The sequence below is a fragment of the Eschscholzia californica genome, unplaced genomic scaffold (genome assembly GCF_041429995.1).
Source record: "Eschscholzia californica isolate CP2 unplaced genomic scaffold, dmEscCali1.0.p SCAF_1, whole genome shotgun sequence".
Lineage (NCBI taxonomy): Eukaryota > Viridiplantae > Streptophyta > Magnoliopsida > Ranunculales > Papaveraceae > Eschscholzia > Eschscholzia californica.
This window is the reverse complement of record NW_028238198.1, coordinates 3,850,969-3,863,960: the sequence shown is the minus strand read 5'-3', so window position 1 is coordinate 3,863,960 and position 12,992 is coordinate 3,850,969. Positions and strand designations below refer to the sequence as shown.

General features: G+C 35.1%; 1 long non-coding RNA gene across 3 annotated transcripts; it reads left to right on the top strand.

Annotated features, from left to right (window-relative positions):
• LOC147563350 (uncharacterized) lies at window positions 1–9,829 on the top strand. Of its 3 annotated transcripts, XR_015223851.1 has the most exons (4): window positions 1–382; window positions 1,234–1,628; window positions 8,548–8,653; window positions 9,534–9,829. It is a non-coding gene; the product is annotated as an uncharacterized LOC147563350 (long non-coding RNA). The 3 variants fall into 3 exon arrangements; XR_015223854.1 differs by lacking the exon at window positions 1,234–1,628; XR_015223849.1 differs by lacking the exons at window positions 1–382; window positions 1,234–1,628 and having other exon boundaries at window positions 7,332–8,653.
• Window positions 9,830–12,992: the final 3,163 nt, after the last annotated feature.

Genomic DNA, 12,992 nt, shown 5'->3' with positions numbered 1-12,992 from the left:
AGAGATGAAATTAAAGAATCTCCATTTTATTTAGTCCATAAATTCTGTGGTTTTGAGTTGCAGTAGCCATTCTCATTCCCTCTGGGGGTGCTGAATCACATATCACAAAGGAAGTGTTCCAAATGTTTGTCAAAAGTCTTGCTTCTGTTGGATCATTTGTATCCGTATGTATTAGGATCCAGATTCATGGATCTCTCGGCTGGAGAAATAAGACGATCGAATTATTTCTTCTGAGTTTTCTCCAAATTCGATAAATAATGGTCGATCCTATATTTCATTATAATTCTACGGTATTATGCCTTATTTGATCCCTATTGGTGCTATATTGGATTTGAATCAGATTTCGATCAATCTATATTGATTGACTGCCTCCATTAGTGAAGTAAGTAACTTTTCATTTCGTTTATCTCTTCCACATTTCTGAATTAATTAAACTAACCTATTACATATATTGTTCTTAATAACAAAAGTTCGAGTACACTATCTAGTAATTTCAAAAATGCTACATCATTCGAAAGAAAAACAAAAGTTCGTGAACAAACAAAGATAAAATAATTAATTGTTTAGGAAAATGATCTAGGAAGGGAAATCTTAAGAAGATTTTGGAGGGAATTTCAAATCAACAGTTGAAGTTGATTTTTGATTTGTGTCCTAAATCAAGAAGAAATTTTGGCCCGTGGTTTGAAATTTTTTTCCAAACGATCTATCACTACTAAATTGTTTATGCGTGTACGTTCATCTAATTGTTGCTCCTAAAAAGTTTTATATCTACCGGGCGGATGAGAAGGAGTACTTTTCTTTCTTTTCTTTTAGAAAGCAATTATCTACCTAACACTATTTCTTAATTCAAGAAAAATAAAATATTATGGTTAGAGCATCTCCAACCCCAGCCTGTCTTAGGCCGAAAAACCACTTTTTCATCCAATTTTTGGCCTCATCTCAGCCTCTAAAATTCAGCTCCTGCCCCGGCCTCTCTTGAGGCCGAAAATTCGAATTTCACTCTTTTCTACCATATTAAATATTATTAACTATCCAACCACCATATAAATATCTCATATTTCTCTATAAATACATCTCCCTTTCTCTACAAACTCATCAAACTTCATCTTCTTCTTTCTCATCAAACTTCATCTTCTTCTTTCTCTACCATGGATCCTATGAATATTATGAATCCCATAAATCCTTTCAATCCCATGAATTCTAATTTTACTTTATTAATGTTGATGTTTGAAGAAGATGAATGGGCTCGACAAAGAGATGACGATGATCGTAGAATGTTAGAAGAAATGGAAAATAACGCTACACGAAGACATTCTCGTCATGTTGGTTCGGTTTTGGGTCGCCAAACTATAGATCGTAATAGACAACTCGGTCATGAAAACATCATAAGAGACTATTTCAATGAAACTCGAACTTATGATGACACATTGTTTCGCACACGCTACAGGATGAATCGTGGTTTATTTTTGTGTATTCTCAATGCTGTTGGGGGTACAACCCCAGATTTACTGAAAGAGTTGATGCATTTGGGCAAAAGGGATGCTCACCTCATCAAAAAATAACAGTTGTAATGAGGATGCTTGCATATGGATGTTCGGCCGACTCACAAGACGAATATTGTCGGATTGGTAAGTCTACTGTCATTGAATCTTTAAGAGAATTTCTAATCGGAGTCATCCATGTGTTCGGCCCTAGATACTTGAGAGATCCGAATGAGTTAGATATATCTATACTCCTAGCACTTGGTGAATCGAAAGGATTTCCTGGAATGTTAGGGAGTATTGATTGTATGCATTGGGAATGGAGTAAATGTCCCGCCTCATGGCACGGATCCTACGTACACTGGCCATGTCAAAACCCCAACTATCATCCTAGAAGCAGTTGCATCGTCAGACCTCCATATATGGCATGCATTTTTTGGGATGCCTGGATTCTGCAATGACATTAATGTTCTTGAACGTTCACCAGTTTTTGATAAACTGTTAAGCAATGAGAGTCCCCCAGTTAATTATGTAGTTAATGACACACAATATAATATGGGTTATTATCTTGCTGATGGGATATACCCTCCATGGGGTACTTTAGTTAAAACTATTGTTAATCCACATGGTCCAAAAGAAGCATATTATGCCAAAAGACAAGAGTCGGTTCGAAAAGACGTTGAACGAGCTTTTGGTGTGCTGCAAGCTCGTTGGGGAATTATTCGGGGACCGTCACGTTGGTGGGACGTAAAGACCATGAGTGATATTATGAAGGCATGTATCATAATGCATAACATGATTATTGAAGACGAAAGTCCAAATGCTACAATCAATATTGAGGGATGTGAAATGGGTCCAATAGAGCGTGGAGAAGACTTATCGGACGAAGTGCTTGAACGTGTAGGTCGAATTAGAAGCCAAGATACTCATTCTCGGTTGAAAGCAGATCTCATTGAACACTTATGGAATACGAGATCAAACGATGACAATGAATAACTTTTGGTTGTTGGATTATTAGTAATGTGTTTTCGATCGTCGGATTATTAGCTTCGTGTTTTGGATCGTCGGATTATTAATGCAAAAGTCGGTTTGTATTAATACAATTTTATTATTAATGGTGGTTTTGATTTTTAAGTTATTTTTTAGTTATTTTTAATTTTATATTTAATTGTTTTATATTTTTTATTAAAAAAAAGAAAAACAAGCAGATCTGGCCGTTGGATAAACCAACGGCCAAGATCTGTCCCCAAGTGACCGTTGGGGACCCCAACGGTCACTTGGGGCCTCCGCTCCGCCCCGCTGGGCTTGGAGCGCCGGGCGGAGGCCATAAATTCGAATTTATGGCCTCCGCCCGGCTGGGGCTGGAGTTGCTCTTAGGGTAAAAAAATTTGTTCATATAAAAAAACATGTATATTGTTCCATTTACTAAAGTTATCCAAATATTATTGGTAATTATATATAAAATTTAAAATAATATAAATAATTAGTAATCAGGTTATTTTATATTTATCTTTTTATCAAAATTACCCCTTCTTAAATTATCTTTTTTTTTCCGGTTCTTCTCTTTCTCTAAACTTAACCCACTCTATAACACTCTCTCTAAACTCAGTCAACTATCTTCTTCTTCAGTAAATCATTTCCTCTCGTCTTCATCTCTCTCTAAACTCACCAATCTATTTCCTGTTATCATCATCATCGATTAATCATGTCTGACCACTACCATCACCAACCAATTTGGTTCTTCTCTGGTTCAGCTCACTTTTAAATCTCATCGACTATTTAAGTCGCTTGTTACTTGAAATCGAGACCGTCCCCACCCGATTTTTTATTGATTTCTTTGTTGGTACGCTTCTGACGATTTTCTCAAGGATGAAGGACAAAATTAGAACTGTGACTGGTCATGTGCCATAATTCTTTGCAGATCCCCAGTCTGCCTCAACATCAAACCTACAAAATGAAGAGATTAGATAGATATCATTTTATCAAGACCAAATAAAATTTATAAAGTAACAAAAGAAGTACAAGAAATCAATAAAACATGAATGCTACATGATCCATCTTAGTCTCACCTAGGACTGTAAACGATAAGCTATCTGATATCCGTATCCGATAAGCTATCCGATATCCGTTAATTATCCAACGGATATTATAAATAATTATCCGAATCGGATACTACTTACGGATATCGGGTAGCTTATCGGATACTTTGACAAAATTTTAAATTGAAATTTTTAACCATTAGGTTTAAACGATAATCTCAACCATACATTTTATATATTATTATGATTAAACTTAAATTTTTATTATTTTTTTATATTACTTATAGGATACAGATATTTATCGGATCGAATATTAGTGTATCCATATTCGATATCTGATAAGCAGATATCCGATAAGGATATCCGAATTCGTATCGGATATCTAAAATTTCAGATATTTTTTTAAATTCGAATACAGATGCGGATCGGTTGTCGAATATTTGGATATCCATTTACAAGCTTAGTCTCACCTATGGAAGCCATTAAATGACAGAACTACTTGGTGGAACTATCATAAGAGTCAAATAGGGTCTTAAATTTGTTTTGTGAATTGGTTAATGGTTGAAACCTGTCTAAAATCAAAATTCATATGATCTGTAGCACCAGAATCAATTATCCAAGTACTATTCGAAACATGTGTAGACATATTTAAAGTCTTGCCTACATTACCTGTAGTGGCTATTGTCGATGAAGCTTGCTTAACAGTTGGATCCAGGGTCTTCTTGGAGTTTTTCTTTCGATTATAATCCCACCATTCTGGATAGCCTAACAGTTCATAACAATGATTTTTGGTATGACCAATTTTGTTGCAGTGAGTACACTTATAAGTAGTTTTGTAAGATTGACCAACAACTTCAGCAAACTTTGAATTTGCCTTATTGCGAGTCATTATTGCGGAAGCATCAGTAGCCTTTCACTTTAACTAAACTGGAAAAAAAATATGAAGATGAAGGTTCTTTCTCTTTCAATCAATATATATTCACAAAACAAATTTAAGACCATTGGCTCTGATACCAAGTTGAAATTGATTAAAGAACTTGTTTTATGCCTTGATGGTTTACAAAAGAAATATAAGACTCTATTTATAGCGTTACAACACTACTAGTTTCTAATTTTACTAGTTCCTAATATCTTACTAGTTTCTAATAGGTTTATGCTAATATATTTACAAGTTCCTAATTCTTACTAGTTACTAATATTTGATATTTCCTAATATTATTATATGAGATATCTTAACATATAGAAAGATATTTCAACATATTTAAGTCAGCTATTGCTTGAAATCAAATTCCACCACCATCACCAACCGATTTTTTCACCGCCTTCTTCAATTTATCTCTCTTTTGATCTTTTTATTGATGCTTCAATGTGTACAGTTGTGTTTTATAAGAGAATCAAACCCAGTCTATCTATTTCTTGTCTTGCTCAACAAAGATGAATTTCACAACAAGTGAACTTGATCGAGTCCTATCATATCCTCTTAGATGATGTTTATGTGCAACCAGATGTGAAATCCTAACTAATCTGATGATGATGAAAAAAAAAATTTCAGGAAGAATAAATTTCGGTTTTTCTTTCAGATTTGCAAAATCTACAAAGTTAATTTGCAAAATCTACAAAGTTAATTTGCAAAATTTGCAAATCGAGTTACAAGATCTGCAACTCGAAATTACATTCTGCAAAACTTGCTAATCAAGATTGCAATTTATGTTTTGCAATCGCAGTTTGGAATTTACGTTTTGCAAACCCAGTTTGCAGAAAAAACTAAAAAAAACCTAGTTATTTCTAGAAAAAAAAATAATTTTGAACGTAGATCTTGTTATTAAGCTAATGAAAATTCATTTTTAAATATAGAAGTTTATCAAAATTTGACATTTGATGACAATGTTATATGCAATTAAAGTTTAAAGAAAAAATTGAGAAATTAGTTACACAAAATGGTCTTTTGTTTTTATATATTTCGACCTAAATAATAATTATGAAATGTTTGTTGCTTTTTCAACAATTTTCAAAATAATTTTAACCTGTTTAATTAAAAGCTCAAAGAGAAATTCTCCGAGAATTTACTTGTCGACCTAACATTATTTTTTGAGAAATACTAAGTATACAAAAGATCTTGACTTAATTTGTGACCTGATGACACTATCAGTTAAAAGAGTAGATCGTGTAGTAAAATTTTGAATTCTTTTGTCTTTTAATGAAGACGCATCAGCATGTCACGTATTAAACCAACATTTTGTGCACACAATTATGTATGATGACACAAGGATCTATTAAGTCAAACTCTTTACGAAAATGATTATCTCGACTTATAGCTTAACCAAACATTTTAACGCTTGATGTTTGAATATTGTATGGCAATATTAATATGCAACGTAGGGTATGATTTATAGTTGAGTTCGAAACCTAAAAATTGGACCACGTTGTGGTCAACAGACATCACACGCTCGACTTCATAAGGGAAATGTCATTTGGCCCCAAAAATAGAAGCAATCATGGGAAGCCAAATATTGATATGGGACTCCCATTAGTTTGATTGTTTATCTCTCCATGTAGCTTGGTCAATAGAAACCAGCCACATCAACACTTTGTCTGTGGTCAGCCCCATTTTTTAGGCCAATAGCACTTTTCACCTGAGAAAGGGACCAGCTAGGGTTTCCCATCCTTTGTTGCCATAGGGTCCTTGTGGGAGTGAACATGAGCATTCTCTTCTCAGCTTCTCTCGTTTTCTTTTATCTATTTCAACAAAAAAAGAAATAGTAGAAAGCAGGATGTCTTGAGGCGCCCAAGGGAAATAACCTCTTATGGGCCCATAGCTCAATAGGGCTCAGCAGAGACTACCCTGTAGATGAGTTAGTTGCCCAGATAATATTTCTTGGGAATTGTTCAAGGCACTCGCCAAAATTTGTTTTATGCACTCACATCACATCTCTATTTTGAACAAAAAAAATCCCATATAACAAAAATGGTGAGCGCGTTTATAATTTCTCTTTTTTTTTTTTTGACGAAAAGAAGCTAGTCTGAGAATATGATCTCAAGTTCTTGGTCGGCCTTTCAACAAAAAAAAAAATGTTGGTGGGCTTTCAACAAAAAAGTTCTTGGTGGGTCACTCCAATATTTTACTTCTTTACTCCTTTTCTCTATTTTTCATTTTTCTCCCTTGACTGCGACTTTCTGAGTGATGCGTATTTTATTTATTTTATTATTTTTTTTTATCAACTTTATAATGTCAAAATGCTTTTCTTATAGATATAATGTTATGCATATTGAATTCTTTCAATCACATACTTATTTTGTTATTAAAGTATTTTTTGAATTCTTATAATTGCACCATATAAATGTTCAATTCTATTTTATTTGTTAAATTATAATTAAATACATTCAAAATATAATGTTGCTAAGTTGCCTAAGCAATAATGCATGCATACTTATTTATTTTATGATAAGGATGATTTTTTCAATATTTTAGTGGTCAACTGATTTCAATAAATTTTTTTTGTTTTTGCATCTAATGTTTTTTTAGGTTTGGGACTTATTACAGGAAGGTCTCGAATTAAAATTTGACGGAATCTTCCAAAATCTTAATCACCACATTGATGGAAAAAATATATAAGCACCACCAAAGAGGGGTGGTTTAGTGGTTGTTGGTTTAGTTGAGTGTTGAGACTTAAGAGTCTTAGATTCAAACCCCGTCACTTGCATTTTCATTATAGAAAAATATAATTTGACTATGAACGAAGCAGCGAGCCTACCCTTCTCGAGCCTATTTAAATTAGAAGCGAGCCAATACCGAGACTTGATCTCATGATCTCGTGGGCTCAAGCAAAGAGATGTTCAACCGTTGCACTAAAAAATGGTAGACAAATAGTAATCTCTAGAATATAGTGTGAGGTATTCAATGACGTTGTTCATTCATTTTGACGATGTCATTCACAAATCACTTCATGAACAAATGATGCTAAACCTTACTTAGCATATAAGATATGATTTTATACAATTTCCTCCTGCGGCGGACACACGCTGCGAGTACTTACGTTGTCATTGTTAACATAATTTCGCGGAACCAAAAAGTTGAAAAAATAGGACGAAGGAGGTACTCTAGGAGAGAGAAAGAAAGAATAAGAAATAAGGTTGAAATATTCTAGGTCAACGATACGTACGGATTCCTCTAAAGGCGCCCCATCTCTCTCTCTCTCTCTCTTGGCACTCATGTGTAAAAAAAGATGGGTCTCTACTAGAAGCACCCTGTTGTACATAGAAAGATAGAGAGAGAAACTTCAGACATTAGTGTTTGAGAACTCAGAGAAGATCTAGGAGTAAGCATATCTGTAAAAAATAAGATATGGGAAACGGCGGCGAGAATCTAAATAGATTTCCAGCAGACGCAATAATAAATCCCCAACCGATCAACAACAACAACACTTCATCACAGTCCGATTCACCAATCAGCAGCTCCTTAGGTTTCTTCATCGGCTGGTTTCTCTCTTTGTTTTCATTTCTGGATTATCTTTTGTCTGGTCGTATCTCAAACTGGATTCGTGATATTTATTCTACCACTCTATATTCTATCCATTTAGGGTTACAAACTGATGACCAATCTTCCGATTCCGGCAGTGACTCCCATCGTCGTGACCTCCTCCGTTACACTCTTTCTGCTAATTTCCTCCCTCGCCTCAACACCCGATTTATACCCTTCATACCTTCTCCCTCATTATCAAGAGAATTTCAGTTAGGGTTAGCAACAATTAGGTTAACTCTTCTTTCTACTACTGGTTTTCTTGTTCTTTCCATCATCGGATATTTTCCTGACTTTGTTCAAGACTTTTTACCTGCACTTACCTTTGGAGGAGGAGTGATCAGCCTAGGGTTAACTTTGAATGATACTACCTTGCCTATTATGATCGCCACTATAATACAGATCGGGAATTCTTCAATCTTCTTTACATTCTTTCGTATCATTGGGTTACTGCTAGGATCCAATTATCTAGTCTTCATTCCATGTGTCTGTTTCCTCCTGATCGTAGCAGTCTTCATATGGCTCATTACCCGTGGACCTGGTGGTGGACCTGGTGGTGGTGGTGGACCTGGTGGTGGTGGTGGACCTGGAGGTGGCGGTGGTGATGGTGATGCATGGTAAGCTATCTGTTGTTTTTTGTTGTTAAATAATTAGGGTTTTCTTTCATCTTTTTTTTGTGAATAATAGAGTAGTGATTTCATGGAAAAATGATGGCAAAGAGTCATCAAGAAGATTACAAAATAAATTATCCCAATATAGATCATGTTTGTTGTTAACTATTAATTACTAATCATTTATAGAAATGAATGAATTTGCAGCTAATGATCTGATCAATTAAGCATTAACTATTTTAACAAAATAGGAATATACACAAATACTTGAATTCCTTAATATAATCTTGTTTAATTTGTGTGTTCTCACCAGAAAGCATAATAATCAGTTAGCCTTCGTCAGTTTAATCAGCATGAGGATCATTTTCTTACATTACTTGTTGTCTTATTTATTGAGTGGTTAAATATGCTTCATAAGCTTACGTACTAATGGATTGCAAAATTTGAGAGTAATCTCCTAAAAGTATATATTCATCACTAAATTCTAGGAGTTTTGTGATAACTATGTCATGAAATAAGTGATTTGTTTTCCTTACATAAAATGCATAACTTTTTGCATGAATTGGACAATAGTTCAGTGCCAAGTTTAGTTAATGCGTACAACAGTAATAAAGCATGTTGTCGTACGCCAAATTTCATGATAGCATTATAATCAATTTGACATAAAATATAGTATTACATATATGGCATGTTATATATGAACAGATCTTTTGTTCCTCCTCGAAAGTTCACTTTTTTTTGCCACACCCATTGAACTTGATCCTTTGAAATAGAATTGTAAGATAAAAGAACCCATGAACCATAAGTGCCGAGTGTGTGTACTTAGTTGCTTACAATTGGAGTTGATGCTATTGCTTTTGCTCATTATTTTATGTCAACTTTTCAGATTAATTTCGCGGACTTTGGATGGATAGGAGCAGTGGACTTTGGTTTTGAACTTTCTCAGTAGTCTTGCACACTACTGGGTTTTCATGACTTCGCAAACATGAGACCTTTAATGCTTGTTATAGAGCTATTTGAGTTTGATGTTTTCATGTGCTAGATGGTTTGTATGACGACTAAGTTATCTTGTTGTTGTTGTTGTCTGTTTTATTTGTAGCTCCTGCTCAACTTGAGCATAGACAATATCTATCTATCTATCTATCTATCTGACTCAGTTTTAGAAATGAGTTTTCTTATGCAGCATATTCTAAATTAATCTTATACGTACGTACTTTAGTTATTAATTTAGAGTTTAAGACTACATCCTTTGACAGAGTGAACCCTAAAACCTACTACACCGAGTAAGGGCCAAATCATTACCTAGTTTGTTTCTGAAGGGTGTATTTATCACCCAAATTCCGACTTTTGATCACCAAGATGGAGTAGAATTAAAGTTGGTTTAGGACAACATGTCTGAATCACTATAACATATTTAGTTCTTGAATCATCTGTTTAGTGTTTGTCTGTGCCTACTGCCTTGCTAACTAGCTCCCAATAGTTTTCTTCTAGTTTGGAATGAAAATTCCATATATTATCAGGTTTCTTGATACTCATACATGACTTTGATCTCATGCATTTCTTTGATATCCATATATGTTTTCTCTCATATATATACACTTTGTTTTGTGCATATATAGATGCCCATTTTTTGGTTACTTGATCTAAATTATTTGAATGCTTCAATCTGTAGTAGTAGATTAAGATCCCTTTGGGGAGAGAGGAGACTTTTGCTACATTAGGATAAGCTGGGCAGAGGAGATAGATAATGTGGCGCCTCAAGTCTTAGCAGTTACCAATATTGGATTACGACAACCCCAATAGGTATGGCGTCTTTAATTTAGAAATTCAGACAAAAGCCCAATAGGTATAGGGTCTTCACTAATTAAGTTTTACGTACACCTATAGTCCAAGCTCTAGAACTCTCTCCCACGCAATGTTGGACTATGACAACCCCACACCCTCGGCGAGGAACCGTTCTCGGCTCTAATACCATCTATGGCGTTCCAAGCCTTAGCAATTATTGATATTGTTCCTATTAGACACCAATACCCAAGCCCAACATGTACGGGGTGTTGCTTTTGTCTAAAGCTTTGCAAACTCACTACAGTATGAGAGTATGTCGCAAGTCGCTGATGTTGGTGCATACTCAATGGGTAGGGCGAATTGTGTCTTCGCCAATTTTGATGGCTTTAGACGCGTACATGAAGCCTTTCCAAAAGAAAAGAAACATTAATGTGTTATTGGGCTTGGGTATGGTGTCTAAAGCGGGACAATATCGGTAACAGTTAAGACTTGGGGCATTCGGTTTTCCAAAAAAAATTAATCAAGAATGACTTTCACACCGCTAGGGAGCCAGAAAAATAGCGTATAGGTGTTTTCTCAAGATTAGTAAGTGTCGAGATATTTTAATGGGCTCCTGGCGCCTTCATAAAAAGAAGAACTTTGTACGTGTTGGGTTTGGGCCTAGGTGTCAAAGCAAGAACAATATCAATGACAGCTAAGGCTCACCAAGTTACAGAGGGAGAGGTATTATTTTATGTAAGAGGGAAGAAGAGGAGGAGAAGAAAAGTACAAAAAATGTAGAAATTCCAAATTTGTCACGGCCAAAAAGGGTTACTTGTGACAGAAGTTTACCTTTTCTTACGCCTATGAAAGCTATTTGTCAGAAGCATACTGTCCTAACCTTTGTCGAATGGTGTGGGTGCTTTAAGAAATATAATCTGGTTGGAGGTATACAAGCTCTGGTCAATAAGATTTGAGGGAGGAAAGGAGGAAGATGAGCCAACTACAAACAACAACAAGAACAATTATTTATCGTGGCTAGAAAGTCCTATTTGTGACAAAATATACCTTTTGTTACGCCTAATAAGATAATTTGTCACAAACATACTGAGTCAAGAAAGGAATATATATACTTTAGTCAATCAGATTTGCCCCCAATGGGCTTAGAGGACAATCTAATTTTGAGTCCAGAAACGAACATGTTTCTCTTTTACCCCTTATTTAATAGACAATAATTATTAGGTTTCGTTTTGTTCTTTCGACGTAGTGTTTTTTTTTTGCTCAGCCCATCAAACCAATGTTTTCAAGAATTCTTCATTTTGGAAAGAAAAATGAAGATAAAAGATAATAGCATCGAAAAAAACACAGATATAAGCTTCGTTAACTAACAAGCCGATCTGTCTGGAGGCTGGCGTTCACAAAACACCTACAGTACCCATCAAATGAATTCAGGAAGATCTATAGTCGGCCACCATTACTGCTATATGCTCCCCTTATGATGATTTCGTGAGGGTTCATGTGTAAAAAGGCGCGTTTAGCAATAATGGGGAGCATCCTTAGAACTTCCCATGAGTTGACTTGCTGTTGACTAAATTCTGGGCACCTTCAATATATGCAGATGAGCTACTATGTTTCTCTCTTTCTTCTTCTCCTTACTCCATTTTGGATAGTTTAAAAAGAAAATGAATTACCAAGGAGTATGACCAAAATGACCAAAATGACCAAAATGACCTTATCCTTTAGGGGGAGTACGCCTGGGAGTATTACCAAGGAGTGTTAAACATTCAATAAGTAGTGTTCATGAGACAAGTTAGCAATTCAAAATCTTCTCATGAACACACAAGAATCTAGGGACTCATGTTTGTCACAAAATCAATATGGAAATATGAACATTAGGTAATTATTAACATGAAATAATTACATACCTTTCTCCATTGTAGAGATTAGAAATAACTTTTAACTTGAACCAATATAAGCTCCTTTCTTGTATAAGATTAACTCCTTAATTCTCTACTTACTAGAAGATGAACTTGTATACTCTTTTCTCTTCTATTCTTCAAGCACTAGTGATGGAGATACTAGCTTGAGTTAATGAGCAAGAGCATAGCTTTCCATCTCATTCTCCATCTCTATTTATACAATTCTCTAATCCATCATAGAGTTTGTACAAGTTACTACATGGGTGTCATGTGTCCCCTTATGTGTCAAGCAACAAGTCTATTAGGTGTCATGATACAAGACAAGTGTCCCTTATGTGTCAAGCCACAAGACCATTAGGTGTCAAGACACAAGACAAGTGTCCCTTATGTGTCAAACAACTAGACCATTAAGTGTCAAGACACAAGACAAGACAACACACCTCATTAGTCTATACACCTCATGCTTATAGATGGGCTTTGTTGTCAACACATAGTTAGTGTCCATAGATTCAATACATGAATGAGTTTTATGAGCCCAACAAACCTTTAGCCCAATAAGTTTATACATGGTCTTATTGTATGGGACATACTAATGGGCCTTGTCCATGAAAATTGGCGAATGGGCCTTGCATGAACATAGCCCATGTTTACATTCTCCCACT